This window comes from Cataglyphis hispanica, chromosome 1 (genome assembly GCF_021464435.1).
Source record: "Cataglyphis hispanica isolate Lineage 1 chromosome 1, ULB_Chis1_1.0, whole genome shotgun sequence".
NCBI lineage: Eukaryota > Metazoa > Arthropoda > Insecta > Hymenoptera > Formicidae > Cataglyphis > Cataglyphis hispanica.
Window position 1 is genome coordinate 13,368,380 of NC_065954.1, and position 25,994 is coordinate 13,394,373.

The 25,994-nt window shown below is 35.8% G+C and overlaps 1 long non-coding RNA gene across 1 annotated transcript in view; it reads right to left on the reverse strand.

The window, feature by feature from the left end:
* Positions 1-8,836: 8,836 nt before the first annotated feature.
* Positions 8,837-25,994, reverse strand: part of LOC126850939 (uncharacterized) — a 323,126-nt gene continuing 305,968 nt past the window's right edge. Inside the window, exon 4 of the long non-coding RNA XR_007687614.1 lies at positions 8,837-10,352. This is a non-coding gene — a long non-coding RNA (uncharacterized LOC126850939). The remainder of the gene's footprint in view (positions 10,353-25,994) is intronic.

Genomic DNA, 25,994 nt, shown 5'->3' on the forward strand with positions numbered 1-25,994 from the left:
CGCGCGTTTCTGCAACGCTCGGGATTTATCATTTCTCGCGTCGCGGGAATATATCTCGCGAGCAGGGGCGCGTGTTAGGTTTGTGATTTGTGGCTCGTTGGGTCGGTTCGGATGCCCGCAAAAAGCGGGGATACCGCACGGAGATGTCTCTTTAATAATTACGAATTTTTTTTAAACGACCATTGCGGGAATAAAGTTGTTAAAGATCCGTGAAAGACGAAAATAGCCACGCATCTCTTGTACACGTGGAATTTATATAGAGGATAAATTAATAAGTAATAAATTCATCCTACACCAGTAAATATTTCAGAAATGTATCTCATTAGTTAGTCTTTTATCTCTTCGGAACGAAGATCGCGTTCTCATGTGCGCGCGCGCTTGTCGTATACGTGTTAACACGGTGATTTAAAGCACGCGGTCATACTTTCCGAGACGAAGTCGTGCGTGCGCGAATGGTCGGATGCGAGATGCGTGGTAAGACAGCGGGGTGACAAAGCATTAATTAAGTCGTACATGTTTATCGGATATTTCAGCGACGGGCTTATAACTCGCGAGCAGGTATACGCGATCTGGCCAAGAAAATTGCTCGGTATAACGCGACGCAGACGATGAAATATGTCGAGCGGTTACTAGCGACGTTGTCTCGTAAACCTCGTCGACGAGATTAACCCGTGAGTGTTCGCAATATGTGAGCACCGACTTCAGATAAAAATTTGCCCTCTTCTCGCGGAAGACGATTATATAAAATCGTCTTGTGTAACTTTGCGCGCTTTCCTTCTCGATCCTTTAAAGTACCTGATATTATACCTTCGGTGATAAATACATTTGGTGCGAACATAACAATGTTAAATTCTTTAAAAATGTACACGTGCTAAAATAATCTTAATTCTCCAAATTTGGATATTAATGCAAGAAATCAAATTTTCAATTCAAATTAGAACCAAAAATTGACTCCAAATTGATCAAAGAATCCGTGGGTATGAAGTTTCTAGAGAATATTATTCAGTTACATGCTGTGCGCTAATAAATTGTGAAAAAAAATAGTGTGTTGGATGGGAAAGAAACAGATAAATGAACGACGCTTATAGACGCGAGTATAAAGGGTTCTGATGTGCATGTGTAACTGTGTAGGAGTGATATTACGTTGTCACGAAGCTCTTCGAAAATTGCGTTGCGGCGAAGATGAGACAGGCGTCGGACTTAATGCGATAAAGATCTGCGTATTAACAAACGTATGCCAATTAACAGCGAACTCTGCGTCCTTTGTATCCCGATTTGCGTGATTAGCCGTTTCCTTCATTGGCATTCTGATTCGTCACTTCGATTGCGATACATTCACCTGCATTAATTTCGCGAAGGAAATTCTCGTTTGTCGTTTGATAAATGTTATTCAGCGAATCTATTGCAACGTTATTGATTACTAATACATATCTCCGATAAAAAAAAAAAAACATGCGACAAATTTGTACAAAGTTTGCAAAGTTTGAGTGTAGATATGATTTAATTACTTCATATCTACGCATTATAAAAATATTAATATAAAAAATAAAACTAATATATAAAAAAAAAGATATCAATTTTGTTGCATTTTTTTCAATCAGTTATTATATATGTCAATACCATTAATTATTATTTTTTAGGCAAATAATTATATAACTAATTTATATCATTTGTTGCTGTGTATTGATTGAAATCAAGGTTTCTTGAAATCGCTCGGAGATTCTTCTTATTTCATGAAATTTGAATATTTCCTGGAACTGGTAGTTATTATTACTGTTGAAATACGAAAGGTACAGTAATGACGTCGTTAAAACAAACACCGGGAGATCACGAAAGATAAATTCGACTACCGCGCAAGTTTCATTCTTTTCCGAAATGGCTACCGGCTTTCCCAGTCTCGTCGTAATTCAATTCTTAAGGGTATCAAACACACAACCCTTTCATTAGGCGGACCCCTTCATCAGCGCAAAGAGACGCGGGAGTAAGATGGGGGGACAAGGGGAATGAAGTAACGGGATGGAGCTTGATGTCGGACGGACAACGAAGTTACGTTGTAGAAGTGCTTAAAGCGAAAATTCCACAACTCGATAGGATGTCGTCGTTGCCCTTGAAAATGAACATCGATAGTTCAAATTGAAATTATTCATAATCCATAGCGTAGACACTATAATGTAGAAAGTATAAACAATAATGCAATATCTTAAAAATTAAATCCTAAAAATCATAGAATAAAAAATCACGAATCTATCTTCTCTTTTTTTTTCACATGTAAAATAATTTTGAAATATCTACATTATTTTATAAGCATTAAAGGAGAAACCAGTGTAACAGATGAAAAAAAAAGACTATTTAAAAATTTTCTTTTTTTCTGGTAAATAATTGATTTTTTTCAAATCACTTTATTAACGTTACGAAGTATATAATTTACTTTTTGTAAACTACTTTTTGTAAAATTTTTGTTAAAATATATTAATATTTACAGCTACTTATTAATAGCCAATAGTCGTTTTTTTTTTAGTTCAGAGCTTTCATTGGCGCACGAGTAGCGAGCGAATGAAAATAAAAAAAACCAAACATTTTCTTAAAATATAAGACAATTACGTTAACGTGATTGATTTGAAAAAAAAAAAGTTATTTATCAGAAAAAAAATCGTTAAAAATAACTTCTTTTTTCAGCTGTTACACTGGTTTCCCCCCTTAAGATGATATAAATTTTTTTCTTATATGAGAATATGTATTGTTTATTATTACATTTCTTAATTAAAGAGATTAATCTCGAAAACTTCTGTTCTGTGCTAGTCGATCATGATATTTTACTCTTGAACGCTCGTTTCATCGGTAGCCATAATTCAGCGATATTACAATAGCGTGTGTGTAACAAAACGTTCGGAAATACACACAAACAAACGAGATCCTTCACAAGGTGATACTACGTAAAGCGGTTCATACAAAACAAGCTTAACACCTCTACAATTTGTCGACTGCAGTTTGCAATCTGCGCATTCGCGCCAGAATAATACGTCTCCGCGGGCACTCTTCGAAGCGAACGAGAGAAACAATTCGGCGTATTCGAAAAACGGGCGTCGGGGCGCAAATAATTCATTGTAATGTATTCCGTGTTTGCGCGCGCGCACGAGAGGGAGTGTGAGAGAGAGAGAGAGAATCTCTCGCAGGCGTATCATTAATGCCTTTTTCCGATGCAACAAAAAGGCGACGGTCGTGACACGCCGCAATATTCAACCGGACCGATACCTCGCGACCGGGCGTATTCGGTTCGCTCGCTCGCTCGCCGGCCACGCGAGAAATCACGCGATCATTGGCGGCGACGGCGAGCGCGCCATTCTACCACCGACTCGCAGATGCCGGCGCGCGCTGGGTGGCGGCGGTAATTGCATGTAATTTTCACTATAGATTAAGAGAATCGGAGCCGAGGCCTTTTTTTCCCGCGGGCGTAAAAATTGAACGCAGCGTTACACGAAACGCAGGAAAGGCGTGGAGCGCCGATTGCGCGCGAACGGACTTTTCTGTCTGTTGCTCGCCGCAGATCATGGACGGCACAAAACAATTGTTTTTTTTCTTCTTTTTCATTTCCTAGAGGTGGTGAGACGCCGATAGAATGAGACGCCGATAATTTCAACAAACTCCAATCACACAATCCTTAATAATTCTTTCCATTGTTATCATCTTTCGTGGAAAAAAATATAAAAGTCTCGCGAAAAAGTAGTATATAAATATGGATTAACAAAAATTAAATAATATCTTTTTAATTGTATTTACTCTACGAGATTAAATCGAATACTTATATCATGTGGTAAATCATAAATTATATATGATAGAAAAATAAATAATTTTTAAAAATTACATACATACACCTAAAAGAATATTTATCTCCTTAATAATAAAAAAATATGATAAATGATAATGATTCAAAAAATATATTATCAAAAAATACATAAAATATCCTAGTGTAATCAATTGATATAAATACAATTCTATCATATTTATCTATTTTGCGCATATATGTTACTCGTCTTACGTCGTTTTTCATACATCTTTATGGATGTTGTAAGAAATATTTGCATATCGTGTCGAGATATTATTATCGCTCATAGCTACACGTCATGCCGGTTTGCGACCGAAAGGCTAATTCCGCGAAATGAATATAAAATGTCCCAATGGTGTCCTCATTAGCGTTTCATGATATTGCACCGTTTTTATGATTTATGGCGGCCGTACGCGGTCGCTTGTTCCCGGCTCGTGTAGCCCCTGCAATTTTTTAAATCTGCGCGTCGCCGCGGTGCCGCGTGATGCGTACACGCGCTTATACTGCGGCTGTGAATATTTAAATATTCTGACGTGACGAATAATTAATGTCACTTAATAAAGCGAGCAATGCGATGCGACGCGAAACGTCGCGCAATCGTTCGCGAAGAGTGATAACGAGACTGCATAAAACAATCGAACACATTCACATTTCCAGTTACACCCTCGGCTCCACTATGAATTGTACGCGTGCATCCTATAGAGAGATTTATAGACGTGAATAATATGTCCAAAATTGAGAGCAATATGTTGGGAAATGTTCTATGACCAAAAAAAAAAAATAAATAAAGCTCTACTGGTTTTCATCGGTTGTTGTTGAATGTTAGTTTAGTATTTTGTTTCTACTATAAATTGTTTGTGCATTTTCTCTGTATGAAGATTAAATTGTTTATTAAAAAAAGAGCTAAAGCAAAATTGAAGCAAATTATCTTACTGCTTATTTTTCGAGCGCATGTATTGACACTTGTACACAGGTAAACTGACGTAGTGCCGAAAAGAATTCGAATGGCAAATTTAAAAGCCAAAAAAGAGATTTCTCTATACTTGCCTGTAAGAAATTTCGCAAGACCCAATTATCAACAGCAATCAGTAATGGCTATGTTTACGGAGGGTAAAGCCGCGGTATGGCGAAGGCGTCGCGACGCTCGCACGGAAGTGAAAAAATTCGTGGAATCGCAAAATTTCGTAGGCGTGTTTAGGGACCATCAAGTCGCACGCTCACCCAAGCGCTCGCGAAAGAGCCCAGGCTCTCTCATTTGCTGGCGGATTGTGCCCAAGCGCGTTAATGCATCGCTCGCACGCCATCGTCGAGGGAGGTTTGCTCGCCGAACGAGACATTGTATGCCGAACTCGCGCGAAAAGTGCACGCTGATTAAATCTCGAATTTGCGCGATGAGATTTGCGAGGCTCATCCCGGAGCTCGCATCAATATGATATAATGATACGTTCGTCGGGATTCGTTGTATTCAGAAGATTTTGTGACCATTGTATAAAAATTAATTATGAAACTGAGGATACAAAATGGTACAAATTAATTTCACTATCTTAAAATTATACAATAATTAATTTAATAATTTTAATATTTAAAATTTTAAAAATTAAATCACATGAAATTAGATAATGCAGGTTCAAAAAAATCGAGAATAAAATCAATTCCAAAGTCATGCGTTGATATACGAATATCCGAGTTTGTCATAGTAATACATTTTATTGCCTTGTCAATGAAAGAATAACACCAGCATTATATGTGGTTAATACCTTAGTAAGAACTTAGTTCTTACACGCGCTAATAGAATAGGAACAGCAGTGACTCGTACCTTAAGTAAGATTAGATATACGGGGACGCACGTGACGACATCACGGACCGGATAGATTTAAATTTACAATGGATTTACATCGGTGACTTCGGTGATTCCGCGTAATCCCACGGCGTAAGTCACTGTGGTCCATCTAGACAACCCGGCTCTTACTACGCACTAGGTCGCATGCCATAACCAGATTAATCCCTTTACCCGCGCGTCCTTCGCCTGTCAACCGTCCTTTGCATCTGCCACTTTCAACCGCGGTCTGCGCGATCGCCACGAGCGCCCGCCAATCCCCTGGGGAAGCGCGTTCGCTCTCGGATAAATCCCTCTTATGACTGGATCTAGAGAGCGAGAACGACACAGCAACGTTTTGTAAGGGTTCGTGTTATTATCTTCGCGGTTAATTCGCAGCTCGGTATACGAAAAAGATTCGACGAATAATTCAAAACAGTTTTGCTTCTTATGATGCAACATTATAAATAGATAAAAACACACATAGCAATATATGAGAAAAATTTATATTATTTTCAATGGATCATTATTAATCTTAATGTATTTAATGTACTTAATAAAAGAAAAAAAAAAGAGATATTTTATATAACCGAAGAGAAAATCTGGATTTTTGAGATTTCCACGTACATTGATAAAATATTCTGCAATGTTTCTTGCAGTTTCTTACAGCATTATTTCTTCGTGATTTTCCTCTCTCGTAACTGCCAGGAAATTTCTGGATGAATCGGCTGGCAGATATTCTGCTTTCTTGGCTGACGTGTTACGTATATGTTAAATTACAAATAGAAAAAATAAAAGAAATATTTGACAATCTTCCAATTTTTTTGTTAGAAACTCTTTATTGTTCTTGTTATTTATTTAATATCGTATAATTTAAAACAATGCAATAAAAATATTGTAACCTGATATTAAAATTTTCAGAATTATTTGCTTATTTCGTTTCATTTTAAAATTTGTTTTATACTTAAAAATTTTGCTGTGTTTTTTTCAAGAAATAGGATGTAGAATATACAGATGATACAATAATGTCAAAATATTAATGTGAATAAATACACATTTGTGATTAATTGCAAGGATTACATAAAAAAAAGACAATTTACATTAGTGCAGTAAAAATTTACGAAATGATTAAACAAGAAGAGAAAGAGACAGAAAAATCAGAGATACGTAAGAAATTTAATTAAATATATTCAAACAAACAAAAAAATGAAAAAGAATGCAATGTGATCGGATGCAATAGTGACAAAGAGAGATAATTTCGTTAGCCCCGACAAAGATGGCAAAATGTTTCGAATCCTGTTTTAAAAGAAATATGCCACGAAGATATCACAAAGATGATGCTTTTCAACGCTATGAGAATCGTTCGGGTATTTCTGGTCCAAGAATTTAGTCTTGCATATGAAGATTCTCGTGTCGGTCACACACTGGAAGGATCATTATGAGGATAAAAAAAAAAATAGATGGAACTAACAAAAGAACAGAACGTCCGTCGATGGAATGACCCTTTTGCATCAGCATTCTTTTTTGAGCCAATTTTATGTGATTATTAAGAATGAAAAATAAAATAGTAGCTATCATCATAACCAGATTTTATATGCGAAAAAACCAAGCTATTATTCTAATTATTTTGAGTTTATAGAAATTTCAAAGTTCTTTCTCTTTTCCTCTCTTTTTCATAAAAATTTTCATCTGGTTTTCAAATTCAACCTGTATACTTAAAAGAGTATACTCTTAATAATACAACTACGAAATAATTGAACAATTAATTTAAATAAGATAAATAAACAAAATCTAGAAATATGATTATTTGAAAAATATGTGTACATCTCAATATATCATTTTAACGAGATATTTGAAATCTGACTTATGTTACTTTCGAAATTAAGGATTAACTAGAAGAAATATGATTCTTCGCGAAAAGTAAAAGATCATAAAATGAAGAGATAACATCGTAAGTAAAAAAAAATTAAAGAAATTCTTGATATAAGTTGTCGGATCCACAGGTCTTTGGTGTCACGTTCGTAATTCTTCTTTTACATGGGCTATATTATTATTGTAAATGCAGCTTCACCGTGTCTTTATCAGTGCGGCGTGATCGCGATTGTTCTCTTCATCGGACACACTCGCGCGGCCTTCGATTTTTCTTTCGACGGGCGTGTAGTATCCTTCCTTTTTTCGCTCCGTCGCGAATAAAATACCGTTGGTACTACTTACAAAGTAAGTAATGGCCTGCCTTATAAATGAATACCTTCGGCGCGGACAAAAGTCGCCGCTCGCGCCGAGAGGTACCGAGGAAATTAATGTGTATTTCGTCGAAGACGGTTATGCTGGAGATTAATACGCGAGGAAAGGATTAAATTATGTTTTAAGCGGCGCGCGACTAATTTGCATAACGCTTAATAATTTTACGCGACCGCACTCCACCTTAACATTTGATGTCATTCTTAATCTCCCTCGTCTCGCGAGTATTTCAGTAATAATATGTAATTAAACTTCGCATCTACGTAACTTGCGCGATTAGTAGCTGGAATATTTCGCGACTATTTGAATCGTGATATTTAATTTTACAATATTCTTGAAAAAATATTATCTTGTATATTATTTAATACATAAGAAATGTCTATAAAAGCAGACAATTTTATTTTACTTTTTATATATTTCACCATTTTTAAATGGCTGTAGATATACGAGAAATTTTTTAATGTATCTGTTTTAAAAGTAATCATATATCATATGTAATTCAACTAAAAAAAAAAAAAATTTTTTATGTGTCTACGTGATTTACTCTAGATTATAGACATTTTGCAAATGTTTAATTTTCAAATTATTCTTAATCGTCAATAAGCTATAAATTTATCTTCTACATATTACCTTTTGTTTTAATTTACAGCAGCATTTTTTATCAGCAAAAAGTGTCGACACGACAGTCTTTTCGTTATCACGTGCTATGTTAACAACAAAAATACACACGCGCCTAAATTGATTTATGCTCCGCCGTTGTGACGACCTCGCGCTTTGTCGCAATTAGTATCAGGCACCGTTTGTGTACTGTTTCACTAATCCACGAATAATAACGTGCTTCCTGTTGAAACTTTCGCATCGCGATGGTAACGACAACGTCAACACAAAATTAAAATACATTTGCTATATGCATGTGCTTCAATATATAAATTTTTATTTATTCAATTTAATTCCTTTTTTTATATCGATCTTTGACACTTTCAAACATTTAATCCAACTTTCTTTATATCTCAATATTTTCCGATAAAAAAATATCTGCATATAACTCTTTTGTGTGACTTCTCAGAGTTTTACATTCATATTAATTCTATCGTGCGTGATTTATTTATAACCATTCAAACAATCCCGCAAACCATTTATAGGAATTATTATTCATATTCTATCTTCGATGAAATTCAAGTATCACCGGACGAGACAATGCGCGTATCAAACGCGAACAATGTGCCGCTTAATAATTGTCGATGCTTGTTATTGATACACTGCGGGAATATAAAAACTGCGGCGTCGGATGATTTCCCTGCGTTTTTTCTCAATAAGGACGAGTGTCCACCGCTACTTTCATCGTAAACCTTTCACAATAGTCAATAGATTGTAGCCGGAATCAAGTTTGCATTAATTTATTGTGGATGTCGCGCGTTTTCGACACACGTCACAGACGAGGAGCCAAGCTATTGATCACGTAACTTTTCCATTTTTAGAAGCAGTAGTAGTAGTAACAATTTTCGCACGAATTATGCATGGATATATTTTCTTGATGCAGTTGCATTAACGCGAACAATGTAATATGAAGAGTCGAGTGATTTTTCAAATAGACTCAACTGCCAGGTGAGATCAAAACAGTTCGAAGATGACAAAGTTAAAAGGTAGCAAAGTTCGGCGATTCCGTAGGTCTTAAGGATTGTAAATTTCAAACTTTTAAGTTTTCTGGACTTTCAAACTAGGAGAATCTAAGATTGGAAATTTTGGAGTATTTGAAAATACACGGATGTAAAGATATCTCTATACCTTTATGCAGGATTTGTTGGTTCGGAAAAGATTGTGTTTGGACAAAAATAAAAATACATTGCTCCACGAAACGAACGTTGGTCAGAAAGATATTTTATCTTTTTATCATTCATCTTTTCAAATACCATATTCGTTGATAAATCTATTTTATGCATTTTAATCACTAAAATTTTATGTTTTAAATGTATGCAAATATTTATTACATTTTTATTTAGTTATTAAAATTGAGAATTCAGGAATAATACAGAAAGTTTTATCTTAATCGTGAATATCTAATATTTTAGAGTAAAACATTTCGAGACAATTCCTCATGAGCCAATTATGAGAGGAAAATTTTGATGGACGAAAAAAAGGAAGAAGAAAAAGTTTAAGGAGGAGAAACAGGATAAAAGGAGTAGGAGGATAAGAAAGCGTGACGAGAACCACGAAGGGCCTCGCGTACGGTCGCGTGAGATAGCCGCATCATTCCTTGGCAGACAATTAATTACTGACATTATGTTTTAGAATGCTTACTTGCGCCGGCTACCAACCACTGATCTGTAGATTTGTGGCCGTGCACTCGGTACGCTATATTCTCCGGTGCATTCGCTCACTCGTTCGCTCGCACGCACGCGTGCATGCGTTTGCTATCGCAGCGGGACGGTGCATTGCCCGTTTTACCTCCTTCCTTCCTTCCTTCCTTATCCTCTAAAGTAACACAATCAATCACAGACATTTTAATAGTAATAACAAAGTAGATCGCTAAAACCAATGAAATATAGATGAGGTAAATAGAAATGTATTATAGAAGGCAAAAATTATATACATATATATTATAGAAGTTAAAATTACATACATATATATTAGATATAAAAATGCTAAGATCTATCCTATTTCTTTCAGCTATATAGTTGAATAGTATATATGTGCAAGAATACATAATATATATATATATATATATATATATTGTTTAAGTATAGATATAGATAGATAGTATAGGTATAGATATTGATATTGATAGATATTTAAGATATGTCTTTTTAATTTCTTTGTGTTTAAAATTTCAAAATCTTAGTAGTGCATGGGACAAAAAGAATTTTTTCAAATCGAGAAAAGAAGTCAAAAGAGCGCGATAACGCTTTTTTAACGCTTTTAGGCAGCGCGGCATGTTGGCCGATTAAACGGTGGAATTGTAATTAAGATTGATGACGCGAAACGCGCGGTGATTAGAATTATTGATGGGTCCGACGGGTGTTATTAATGACTTACGTGGAGTTTTAATTCCCGGCTTAATTTGGTAATTATGGTAATTAATTGATACTGTTTTGAGTGACGGTTGATGCTGCAGATGGTACTTTGATGATCAATAATATGTAATAAGAGAGATCATATTCTTTATGGATCGTTGAAATTTATTATTTCGTATTGGTTGGATTATTGATCAATTATTTATAGAAGAAGATGACCTCTTCCTAAGATGCATCAACTAGCAAATTTTAATTATCAAGTCTTGGTTCATTTAAAAGGATGCATTATCTTCCATGTCTTCGCGATTACAGAATATAATTAGATCGAATAATATAGCTCCGCGATAATCTTGTTGAGCGACAAATTCATCTCACGCATAAATTCAGGATGGAATGGAATTCACGATGCGAAAACACACATGCGATTTCCGTAAGAATCTCGATGCAAGGATCGTCGTCCTCTCATTAATTATGCAGCCGAGAGTCGCAAAGTCAAAACGCACTCACGTGTTTTCGGACGGATGCCAGTCGGCTGTCGTGATATTTCAAGTCGGACCATTGTGCAATTTGATAATCATTTTGCCGTCGAAGTCGCCCGCTCATTAGCATATTTAATTATGAATATTTAAGATTTTTGGCGCAGCGGGACGGCGCGTCCCGGCCCGAAAAAAAAAAAAAAGAGAGAGAGAGAGAGAGAGAGAGAGAGAGAGAGAGAGAGAGAAAAGGGTCCTGCCTGACGTATTAAAATAAAGCCCGCGTGGTGCGCGAGGCTCCGTCGTAAATTTTGTCGGACACACGAGGACTGGTTGTTGCTCCGATCATGCAGCGAGGGACGCGAGCAAAAAGGAGATCGCGAAAAAGACAGGCGTGTACGATATTACAACTAGCCTTGTGTGCATCGCGAGGATGCATCTCCCGCATTTCTCCCGAATTCTTATTGTCACTCTTCGTTGGATCATTTTGTAAGATGCTGCATAAACGGATCATTCCTTATCAAAAGTGTCGAGACATCTAATTTATGAATGTTAGATACACACAAAAAGACATTACATAAATTACGAGATATATTTCGATAATTTTAAGTGGACTTTAATAGATTTTCGTCTAGAGCTGATTCACGTAAATTTCGCTGAAAAGTAACTGAAAAACAAGATTTTATAAAAAATTATAAAACTTGATAAAACATTCGACCTGACTTAGAGACCCTCGTCAGGTCTTATATAAAATGTTTATTACTCGTTACGTACGAAAGCGTTCTTGGAATTCGCAATTTCGCGGTGTCGCCGGCCGCTAAGAGTCGTTAAGAAATCGAGTTGCGTATCGAGCTACGTACCTCTTCCCAGACCGTTTACACGTTTCGTGCATGGCCCTTTGTTGCTCGATGAGTTGCACAAAGAGTGTTTTTTCTCGCTGGCGAGCATTGTTACCTCACGTCAGTATTAGCGGAAGAGAGCCAACAGCTCGCGAGGCTCGGTCTTTTCTGTCCGGGCGCGGATTCTCGGGATCCGTTGTTCCTTTTACGCGTCCTGCTTTTTCTCCCTGCCGTACGCGACCCACGCATTATAATAGCGGCACTTTTCGAGAAGCGCGAAGGATGAATACGGCCATCGTACAGCGGGCCCTAACACCTGCAGCCCATTATAATGAGAGAAGAGGGAGGGAGAGGACCCCGAACGCCTTCTTTTTTAAATAATATGTAATGGGCCCTAATAATTAGTCGGCGGAGTGTGTACCTAATGCCCCGCGAAAGGCCCGAAATCATTTACATGACCAGCCAGTTGTTCCCTTCTGTTCTCTTTAATTGCCCGCTACTCTTCACACTCCTCCTTTCTTCCAGTCACTCTCGATCATTGTTGATCCGCGGCTATTATCGTTTAGCGATTTAATAATGACTGACAAACCATGTATAAAAAAGTTCGCGTGTATGTCAAGAATTTTAAAATAAATTCCAAATATATTATAAAATAATATTACACAATTATATTGTAATATGCAAAAATTATATCGTATTGCAAAACTTTTGATATAATAAAACTTTCCGTGCATACAATTATCATATTTAGTAAATTTTTAGATATTTTGTTTCTTCCATTTTATTGTTATAAATAATGATTTATTGTTAAATAATCACAAACTTATTTTTAAATTATATATATCTAAATATATATAAATAAAATATTCAGCTAAAAGCTACTTTTAGCCCTACATGCATATGTAAAGAATTTATATAAAATATATAGTTAATATAAAATATATTTCTACCTAGAATTGCAAATTTTAAGAAGCCCTGATAAGAAAAAAGAGCATTAATATTCAGCAAAGATACAACAAAAAGATTACAAATTCCTAAAGTGTTTTTAATTCGCAAGATAACTCTTTAGGGAATGAGAAGCAAATTAATTACATCATGGTATATATAAAAAGTGCGTGTTGGCAAGATAATTTTTTCACGATGTTTAATAGTCTGTAAAATCATGAAGCTGCAAAGTCTATAGGTGAACGCATTTATGCTGATAGCTATTAGATATTTCTTATAAGACGCATAATAAAAGATTTGCAGTGGTCGAATGGTTAACATCGCGAATCGGGAGAGATTAAAGAGACTCATCATCCCTGTATCATAATTCGGAATATTAGGGTTGAGGATAAAAGAGCACGACAACGTCCGCGCGAAATGGCGAAAAATAAAAGATTCGCGCGATTTTAACAGGCCCCGAGTCCTTTATTTCGCAAACTGCCCGCGCGGCCAGTTCTGCCCCCGCTGCTCGCGCGAGCAGCATCCGTCCCGCGGGCCCCGAAATGAAAGGTCGCTTTTTACTGCAATTACGGCAAAATCGCGTCCTCGAAATATACCGCCGCAGGGGGTGCTGACTTAGTGCGGTAGTTAAATAAATATCACCATAGGCATCCCATTCGTTTCTTCGGAGGAGGTTGCAGGCGAGGACGTGCCTTCTTCGTCTTTCGCGCTCGTCTTTCGACTGAAGCCTAATCATGTTAAAAGTTTATTCCCGCACGACATTAGGGGTCGCTCATAATAACAATTAGTCAATTAGTCAATTAATATAAAATGTATAATATTGTTAGAAAAAAAAATTATATGCAATATTATAATATCAATTACTTTTTTATCAGTATCTCGTATCATTTAATTTTAATGTATATACACAATTTTATATGAAGAGAAAAAATATACACGCATATGTACGCATACATATATATAATTTCATGCGTATATAAGCAAATGAATAAATTCACAGAATTTATTCATCGCTGACATTAATCAAAATTTTCCAATACGAAGGAGCGCATCGTGACGGCGATGTAATGAGTCCGGCAGAGCGACTCGGGCGGTCATTTTGATAATGCGTGGGCATGCCACGGGCAAAATGACCATAACGGAAGACACGAATTACATGATGTAAACGCGCCACCTACAGCGAGACGCGGTCAGGATTGAATTTAATACTAATTAAAAGTAATAAATCGACGAGCGAATCATCTCTCGGCGCGCCGCGAGCGGCGGCATGGCAGTCCTATTCCCGGGGCCCGTCACGGCCCAACCCGTCTCGTTGCTGGGCCCATTGCGCGTATGCCGAATTAAGTCGGACGGTATCTTTTTCTGACTTTAGCACGAGAGAAATGCAATTAAAGGCGGACATCGGAAGGGGGCCACCTCGCGTCCGTCTGAATTATGACGGCGGCACGAAAATGTTTTTGGCCAGGCGGACAGAGAGCTTCCGCACTTTATATACGGTGTCGCGGATTGAATAAATCGTAGAAGAGCGGGGCGGGAGAGATGTGTTTTTAAATCTGTTCACTCTCAATAGGACATAAACCACGCGAACTGTTTTGCACCATTCGATTTACACATGTCGGATCTCCGCATCCGGGTGGTAGCATCGTTAATTTTTTCTCGCTAGTCATTTTGTCCTATAAATTATTGAGGCAAAAATCCCATCTATATAATCTTTGACATTTTATATATATAATTTCATAATGCATATTTATGATATTATATCATATTTTCTTTCATCAATAATAGCGTAAAGAATTTTTGTTTCTCCCATTTTAAAACTTTAGAAAAATTTAATAGATAAAGAACGTATGTACACATCTTCTTTGATCCTTAATATTTTATAAGCAGAACTTCTCTTATTTTACAGAGAAAAATCTTCAATATTCTATACAGTACCTTAAGGATGTTTTGGCTACAATAGTAGCAAAAAAACTGTCAAAATTTTAAAAAGAAACATATTTCTTACGTTTATACTATTTGAAAAATCAAATAAATAAATCCGGATTATAAAAACAATTAATATCACAAAATAATATAGCTTCTGACGTCTTCGTAAAAGAAACTAATTGTAATTAATGTTTTTCCTAATTTATGATAAAATTTTTTATTGTGAATATCCCTGAAATCAATTATAAAAAACAAAAAAAAAAACGTGTAATTTGCAGAAAAAAAGAGTTAAACGAATAAATAAATCTAAATCAAGTTTTGCGCAAAGATTAGAGTTTTCTTAATATATGTGTAAATTTTTATTTCGTTGGTAATGCTTTTTCCTTGTCGAATTTACCAATAAGTGCTACAATATACGATTTTCCATACGAATCAATAATAATTTTAAACTTAAATAATTTCCAAACAGTCCGTTAACAGAATTGTGCTTAGATTTTGCACAGATATTCAAAAGAAATAGTAAAACAGTCGACAAAATTTTCATGTTTTTGTCAATATTTTGACATGTGTCACATACATACTTAATGTTCTGCACTTTGATGTGTTGTTCTTCGTAAATAAAAAAAAGTGAAAAATGCAAAAACAAAAAAATAAAAATTAATATTTCAAAATTCATGCGAACACTGATAGACAATAATTGAAGGTAGCAACGCGAAGGTAACGCTGACTTGGCTTGGGTCAATTACGGAAAGTATCGTCGCTCTACGAAGCCGCCGCCACCGCCGCCGCATTATAAAAATGAGATGCATCCACGGCATGATGCACATTCTTGCACGCCGGTAGCACGGTACCCTTTTCTCGTCGCTCCCACGTGACTAATTTATTAGGTGCATACCGGCGTCAGAAATTCACTGCACCGTGGGACGAGACGGCAGCGCTGCATTCTGGGCTGCAATCCAGACGCAACTTCCTCGTTTTAAATTGTAACCTTGGCATATCAGTTGTGATAATCGGACATTACACGTGCAATTTCATTATTCCCATGAATTCCTTACACTTTGCGAACATATGTATTCACGCTATGAAGAATAGCGAACGATTTGTTGCGACACTCAATGCCGAAAACAAATAATTATTATTATATATAATTCAAATAATTATCCTAATTCTCGAAAGTGATATAATTATAACATGAAACCATTAAGAATGTAATTAAAATGTAATAATAACTCTCAAATATTTAATTATTTGAGAAAGATAAAATTCGGTATGATATATTTGCATTATTATAAATGTATTTTATTAAATTGTAATTACTAATAAAATAGTAATTTCTTAAAATACTAATTTCTTCACATTATCTTATCATATTAACTGATAGTTATTTGATCTAGCTTGCATTTGTAATAATATTGGCATATATTATTCATATTTCTGAAATATGTTCCAGAATATATATATATATATATATATATATATATATATATATATATATACATATATAATATAAATTACTCTATAAATTGCTGTATAAATTACTATATAAATTACTATATATAAATTAACTTATATGTATAATCATATTCGAAAAAAAACAATGAATTGCACTTTCATCATGCACTCTCGAATTAATCATCTGTCGAACCGTCAAGCATGATGTTAAATCTCACAAATTTAATAATTCAATGATATTATATCTACTTAGTTATGCAAATGATTCTTTGACTCTCAATAATCCTCACATAAAATAATAATTTATTATCAAAGATTACAGAGGAATAAATAGTTAAATTACTCTCCAAATCCTTTAAGAAGATGCAAGAATATAACATATATAAAAGAATATATAAAAGAATATAGTTTCAAAAACAAAAATAAAATTATCATCTATAAATTATAGATTAAAAATTCAAAATGATATAAAAATTTGACCATTTTATATCTTTTAAATTGTTTACATTTTTCATATATTTGCTGAATCCTATGTACATATATTATATTTTAATTCCACTATTAATTGAGTTTCAGTTTCCTACGTCTGTAATAAATATTTGATTATAAAAAATTTTATTTTAATTTATCCAAAAAATGATATTAAATTTATGCTATTTATTTTACAATGTTTTAATTTCCATATCAAATCCAAAGAAAGAAAAAATTATTTTTATAATGCCACTGTCGTCATTGATTTCGACCATCAACGGAATCGTGCTATATACAATTATACATTATCACATTCATTGCATATTTTAGAATCTAATCCAGTGACACTATACCTGGCTCATTATGCCACTCCTCAAAGATTCTCAATAATCCTCCTCGCGCAAAAAAATAATTTATTACTGAAGATCATGAATCAACTCTGAAATCGCGTTTTATTTCAAGTCGCTCTTAGCAATATGCGATTATTTATAGACGAAATATTTTTCTTTTATTTATCGTTTTATTTAAATTTTATTTTGTATTTATATTTCCTAAAAACGGGCAAAATTGGTAAAAGCTGGGTTTCATAATCTATTCTATAGCCATATGTCTCTTTCGAAAGAAAATGAAATGAGTAACTAGAAATATTATATATATATGAAATTGAGGAAAATCTTCGATTCTGCACAAAAATAATTTTCTTCAAAAAAAAAAAAAAAATTTTTTTATTAAGAGCTGATATTCGTTTGCCATCTCTTTTGATCTCTTGTATGAGAGAATTGCGAGCTAAATTGTGAGTTGAATTATTTCATCTCGAAGATAGAGAAAGACTGACCTTTTATATTTATTTTTTATGTATTTTCTACAGTTTATGTTTTTTCTAAGAATAAAGGAAAATAACTATACAAATAACACCTAATCGCATAACATCTTCTAATTATAAGCAGTTTGAATTGTCTCACGGTTCTCCAAAATATCGCTTTTATCCGTTGTCGCATTTTAAAAGCGGGCACGTGTGCGGTAATTGTAAAGGTGAGATACGGCTGATGGGTAACCCGACATTGAAACTCCATTATTAATTTAGCCAATCATAACGTAGCGTCGAGCTGCGCGCGTTGCGAGTTATCGGATTAAAGAGAGTACGGTTTGCTGTAAATTTCAAGCAGCCCTCATCGGCGGCCTTCTTTTTTTCGACGGCCACGGCGAGACGTGATACACGTGACTTAAATCAGACTTAAGCCCCTATCGTAGGATAAATACTTGTCGTGTATTCTCCAAAGAATTCAAGGCTGAACGCTTTAGGAATATCACCGTTTAATCTCTAAATATATCGAGTTGTTCGATTCTATCGAATCATCACGAAAAATCTATCGCGCAAATGCAATGTTTCAAATGCCAATGCCATAATAAATAATTAATTAGTATATAACAAAGATTATTTTTATTACATTTATTTTATTGCATAAATAAAAATTTTTGACATTGGAAAAAATATCATTTTAATCAAAAATATTTTTACATTTACAATTTCTATAATTTTTTAATAATTTTTCAATTTTTAATTAAATCAATAATATTATTATATTTATTATTTCAATCACATAAATTAATAATATAAAGATCAAAAATATAATTAACACGTAATAAATAATCTGCAGTATACGCTCGCGCATTGCTGCGGTTTATCTATTCGTATACGTGAGAGTTTTATGACTTTTATACCAACCAGCATTACTTGCCGCCAATCCTACAACATTGTAAAAATTAAGTACAAAAGCGAAGCTCGTCCGCCTTACGCGGAGGCAAAAGCAAAGAGACGACGCGCATCTCTACGCCGGGGATTTAAATCTGATTTAAGTCATATACCGTGTCGCGATGTTTCTGCTAAGGAAAAAGGGGAAGAAAGAAACGCGACGAGGATCCCTCCCGTGAGCTACCTTAAATTTACATCAAACTATACGCGCCTTAATCCGGGGAATGCGGTCCCTCTCGAACGCACGCACCATCCGCGAGAGCCTATAACATATCTCGCCACTTAATCTTATTACCGCACGGAAGAGATACGTAGGAGATAAGTATCATTTTCATTTTCGCCAATTTATCACTTTCCGCGAACTTTCAGCGCGGATCTCGTAACGCAAATTTTCGTGCCAGAAAAGCACATGACGCGCCGAAAAGATCAGCTTGTTATGAAAAAGATTTTTAATGTATGTTATATATATTTTAAGATATCATATATTTATATGGTATTTTAAAATAGCCTACAAAACTATGGATTGATATATTTAAAAAATATAAACTTTTCTCAATGCCCATTTATATTTTTTTAGAATCATTACCTCTTTGTTAATGCCATTATTTATAATTATAAATAATTATAAATAATTATAAATAAAAATAGTCATCATAATTGGTTTAGTATAAATGCATGAATTATTAAATCTTTTTATACAGAGTTTTTTATCCCAAACTTTATGTGTATATAAATCAATTAGTCAAATTCATTTTTTTAAATTTTGTCACATATATATAGACGGTGATCATTTTGGCATTATAAAATCCGAAGACACGACATGCGTTTTATACGCGCGAATAATCGGACATTCGCTCTTTGGTGTCGTCGCGTTCAATAACGCGGCGAAACGGGATTCGTCTCGGACTGATCCCGTGGGGTACGAAGAGAGGCGAAAAGAGCGCGTATCTATATATGGCGACATGTATCCCGAAGCAGTAGCAACAACAGTAACAACAGCCGAAGCCGTCAGGCTTAAGGCCTTAAAGCCCGCGCAAAAAGGTCGTAAAACAAGGAGGGAGGCCCTATTTAATAAGATTACCGCGTCTCGAGAAGATTGTGTTGCCCGACTCATCGAATATCGGATAACGTAGCTTTCCAAGAACGGGAGAGAGAGAGAGAGAGAGAGAGAGAGAGAGAGACAAAGGGGGTTGGATCGTCGCCGTTAAGCAACGGCGAAACACCCTCGTTGCCCACCGAATTTTTCAATGTTCCCGAGAGTTACGTCGCGATTAACTCCCGTGAAGACTTCTCCATCGCAAAGAGATTCCGTCGCCTTACAGGCGACGCGGCGACAAGATGTGATGAAGCGGCACAAAAATAATAAAAAAATATTGCACGCGAAGAGGATAAGAGCGGACGTCCATTTCGTAACGAATAATTTGATAAGAGCTTACGTCTGACGTATCTTTTAGCAGATTTTTAAGAGAAATGTTTACATTAACATTTAAGTCACTGTCTTTGTGAGAAAAGAAATTTTCTTTTAATCGCTATCGATAAGAAATGTCCAGATATATTTGCATAAATACAAAATAATTGGTATTGAAATTGTATAAAGAAATAAAAAACGAAGACGGCATTATGCAACTATTGTTTTACGAAAGATACAAATAAAAAATTGTGCAAATTAGAAACTCACACATTGCTTCCTCATAATTTTATTTTCTTCCCTTTCTAATATCAGTAAAAATGTCTCATGTAAAAATATTTAGTCCGATATTTCAAAATTTGCGGAAGTTAGAGCACATCTTTTTTGGAAAAATTTTTAGAAAAATTTATAATTTTATAAAAAATAAATCCTTTTATCAATTCTCATCAAATTCAATATGAACCATCCTTTAATGATATATTCTATTCATATAAAAAAAAATTTAGACCGATATCTCAAAATTTGCGGAACTTGGAACACCTTTTTTTGAAAAATTTAAAATTTTATAAAAAATAAACCCTTTCACTGATCCTAGCCAAGTACAATCAATTTTTAACGATACTCTATTCATATAAAAAAATTTAGCTCGTTATCTAAAATTTACGGAAGTTAGAGCAACGTCGGACATTTTGTAAAAATATGTTTTTTCGACATTTTAGAACATTCTGAATGTATTGACATCAAAATTAAAAAAAAAAAAAAATTTCACAGAAACAAAGCTCCGTCTATGAGGAAGCAAAAATAAATTATTTTATTTTCAACAATATGGAAGTTCCACATCTTGTAAAAAATTCTTTCATATATATATATATATATATATATATATATATATATATATATATATTTTGATATTAAATAAAGAAGACTAAATATTTTTAAAATAAATTGGGAATTATCGCAATAGTTGTTTTAAGAAAAGCATATTATAAAATTCATCCAAAAGATTATTCAAAAAACTTTACGATATAATATACGAAAAACAATATAGCACAATACAGTCGTGCATTCAAATATAATGAGATGCGAGAGGGAAAGAGAGAGTGTGAGAGAGAAACTGGTCCAAACCGCTCTATCGCAGCAGCTTAACTGACTGGTTTCGGTCAACAGGTTTGACACGGCGGGCCCGCCGTGAGGATAAAGATGATTCCCGCGGACAAAAACGACAACGGGCCGCCTGCCGGCGCGACGTCGTTGCGGCTGCAACCTTGTTGCAAGCGGCAGGGAATGCGAACCTTTTTTTGTTGCCGAACTCGGAGTCCGGCGCGATGCCCGGCCAGTCGTCGAAGACGTTAATGGACACGTTGGGCCGCGCCGGGCGGACAGCAACATTTCCGGGCAATGTTTTATCACTTAAGGCCCGATCCGTCCGTGGCTTCACGCTTTAACTGCGCCGAGATCGATAACAACGTTGGATATCGATGCGAAACCTTGTTGCAAGTGGGGCCCGAGCTCGAGCCTTCCTTCTCTCTCTTTCTTTCCCTCTCTCTCTCTCTCTCTCTTTCTTCTTTCTTTCTTTTTTTTTTTGTGCTGCGCACCCGCAACCGAAGTGGATGTTAATGGACGCGCGCGCGATAACAAGCGAGCCATACGACTTAACGCCGTCGAGTGGAGTAAGAGTGCAATTTGTTGCATCTGCGATCGGTTTTCGACTCAACATCGAAATGTCTTTATAGGGAAAGGAGTAAACGGATCCCGCGACCTGTTTCCATCTCTAATGAGTCGAGCAATGTTAACCGTGGAAAAGTAATGTCCATTACGAGTAATACAGATATATCTGCTTCAGCAGAAAGTGCTCTTGATATACTTTTTTTGCTGTGAGATATAGCAAAGCACGCGAAAAATTCATTACAAGTACAATATTAGATTTCAATGATTAAAAATTACATGCTTTGTGTCTACGTTATATGTATATATTTTTATGCACGTTTATTTCGTTTAATTATTTAAAAGAGAGAGAGAGAGAGAGAGAGAAAGAGTCAAAATGCAAATAACCGAAGACTGGAAAGTCAAAAGCGATCGATTGATCATTAAGTGGCCTAATCTGCGCCGAATTGAATCTAAATTACGTCACTTCATCTCTCGAGTCCTCTCCCGCGGTCGCTCACACGAGCCAATATCGAGACTAGATCTCGGTCGAAGCCATCACTGCTCGCACCTAGTCCATCGCTGGATTTAATCCCATCCGTTACACTTTAGGACTCGAGAAGGTCCTTTCCCCAAGTCGCTGCACTCGGCAGTCGGAGGAGAAAGCGGTCCGAGGAATCGCATCGCTTCTCAATCCGTTTACACGAGGGGATTCTTATCCCGGATTAATCGGTCGTTTGCGACGCTCCCGCGACAGATACGACAAGCTTAATGCATCCAGGATACATCGTCCGTTGGTCCGTTTGCAACAACGTGTCATTCAGTCGCATCTCACCTCCCGCGTTCCTCCTCTCCTTTCCCTTTCCTTCCCTTCCCAAAATCACGCCCTTGCCCGCGCGCGCGAGAGCTGCATGCGAAATAAGTCAAGGCGCGAAGGGAAGATCACTACCGAATGATAAAACACTGACCAAAAAAAACTGCAACCCGTCTGGTCGCGCGACCATTAACGCCCTTGACGATTGGCGGGATCTGCGTAGTGCGTGCGTCATTGCACGCAATCGGTCATTCAACGAGATCACTCGCGGACGAGTAGCGCGAACCCCATTAGCGACAATGTAACGAGGAACGATGTAAACATTCCGAGGATCGTTCACGAGTAAACTGCGGAGAACGAGGATTTAGCGGGTAAACGGAAGTCCGACGGCTATTCGTCTCTCCCGTTCCTGCGGTTGAGCGGCAGCTGCATCCGGACGGCTTATTGGCCCTTTGCAATGTGATACTGTTGAGTTACGGTCGAAGCTTGCGAGGGATTTCATCCTCTCGCTGCTGAAGGAAGATACGGAGAGATTCAAACTTCGCAAAAGTAAGGCGAACCGTGCTGATTTATTGGTCATTTTAAAGATATTTATTCCTTAGTTATGAAATACCCGGCAAATTAAGATTACGTAACAACGCTTCATGCGTATCGTCTAATAACTTAATAACATAAGCACCTCACATATATATACAGAGTCACATACATACACAGAGTAATACGATTCACGGATACAAAGTCTATTATTACAAAATCGTTTAAAAAAATATACATACGTTTCCCTTAATCAGTGAGTGCTATTTATATTTCTAGCATAGCATTAATTGTAAGATATATTTTCGCTAAAGATTAACAAAATTATTTCAAATTTTTTCTAAAGAGTTTTATAATTTTATAATAAATTTTATAAAGTAATACATATATACATACAATAAATGTTACAATATAATATATGTATGTGTATTTATACATTGGAAAAAATCGCAGCAAACTCAATCCGAGCAGTTTGGAATTATAAATATATGACAAAAGTTTTTATACGCACATACACATTTACGCAATGAGTAATGGCGCAAATCAGTACAGCATGTACATGTGATTATTTTTTTTCGCGTGTAATCATTGGCTGTATCGTCGTCCGTTTTTACTCGCGAATGCTTTGAAACCCGAATTGAAATACAACAAAAAGTAAAAAACATTTCTTTTTCTACTGCGCAAAATAATTAAACCACGATATTGTGAGTATCACTACATGTCAACGTTCGTCATATCATAATTTCTTTTTATTTTACGTTATTATATCATGCATCAAAACAACCGCGGCAAGATATAATAAATTCATTAAATGAGAGATTAAAACGTAAAAAAATTTTGTCAATTATTTATTTATGCAGGATGAGCTCTAATAAATTAAAGTTCTTATTAATTTGCAAGTAGTCTCGTAAGTCTACCATATACTCAAAAAACTTGCGGCTTTATTGGTTTTATTACAAATTTATAATTCTGAAAATACGAATACGCATATAAAAACTGGATGCATTATTCTCCTCAGTGTGAGTCCATCAAACTTTGACAGTTTAGTTAACGGGGTGATCCCATTTGCACGGCGTGACGCGACTTTTAAGGAACGAAAAGAGACGTAGTGAGAGGGCAGGGGCCCTTGCATGCACACGGCGCATCTATCCAAACGAAGAGAAGCGGAGGTAGAGGAGAATGGAAAGGGATGAGGGTGATGAAGGGCGCGAACAACCTTAAATACGTCGTATTCACGGCGCGTTGATGAACCGCTGCAAACGGGGCCGTGAAACCCGCGTGTACGCGTTCGTACGTGTGAATCACGCGGAATGAAAATTTATCATACGGTATTTATCACCGTAGACGCGATAGTCGGCTCGAATCACGTTTGAGACTCTCGCTCGATTTTCCACGCGTCGGCGATTTATGCGCCCACCGAAAGATCGAAGAGTCGCGCCGCTGATGATCAAAGACGCGTATTTAAGATCGACAGCTGCGCTCGTGGCGTCGAGACGCCGCCTCCGTCATCGACGGAAATGAGGGATTACTAATGTCAGCCGCGCTCACCGTTTTTATATCGGGTAATTGCGAAATACAAACGTGTCTACTACATACGTTATTGCATTTTCCCATGCGCTCGCTTTATATATATGTGCATCATAATTTAAGGTCTTAGATACAGTGTGAGATGCAAGTAATCAAATTCTCATAAAAAGCATCGTAACTTAATTATAAATTGATTCGTATATCTCGCAGAGAAAAATGTGTGTTAGAATAAAATATTAAAAAATTATATCTTTTTAAAATATAATATGTGGAACATATATGTTTTTTTATACGCTTTTGAGTTTTTAATTTAAATCTTTCTAATTTCTAAAATATTTAAATTGTCAAATTCTTATATTCTTGTATATATCGAAGTAAATTATTATATTTTCTTTTATATAATTTCAGTTTATAAAACCTCATTCACCTAATGTTTCGCATTTTTCATGTGATTTTCGTTACAAAATTTTTTGCATTATTTTGAAAAAAATAAGTCGAGATTTCTAACATGCATATCCGTCTAAGACGGATCATCAAATCATAAAAGAATCATTCAAGAAATGAATTGGATATAAATCGCGTCGCGTATTGAGCTAAATAGCTAATAATTCAACGATCACTGCTAAAACTAACTGAAGTAGATGAAAACAATAATTCTGTCTGTGGTTGTCTATATCATTCTTTCGACGATTCATATTATTGGAAGAAATCCGCGGGAAAGAGAAGTGTCGAACTTTCGACGCTTCTCTTTCCCTCGGCGGCGACCCGAGCGTCGTTCCTTTTTACGTGAGTAGAACGCTTTCTGAAATAAATCTCATTTCGAAGCGTCGCGTGGGCGACGCGTTGGCTGCTTCGATTCCTTCTGACGACGTTACTGAGAGACAGAGTAGGGGCCTATGTCGTCTGAAGCTATCGATCATCGATACCGGATTCAATTACCTTATTGTATCTCCGGTGCACGCATGTGTACCTTACCTTGAGAGAGGCCGCGACAGTTTTCTTTCTACACTAGATCACTACTCCAGTCGCTTCCATTAAACGAAAGCCCGTTCATCGAGATCATCACTGGTGATACAAATTGTTATCAAGTCATATTATCATTCTGTCGATATTTTCTGTTGATATTGTCAGTCTGAGTTTAGTTTGTATTTGTAATATATTGTATTGATAGTAAATAAACGATAAAAAAAAACGCAAAGCATTTTAATATATTTTACACGACAGACGATAGAAAAAAGAAAAAGGAAAAAAGAGGAATTGTCGCGCTGGCGTGATCTCGTAAACACATGCCTATGCAAAGATTACTCGTCGGTGGGA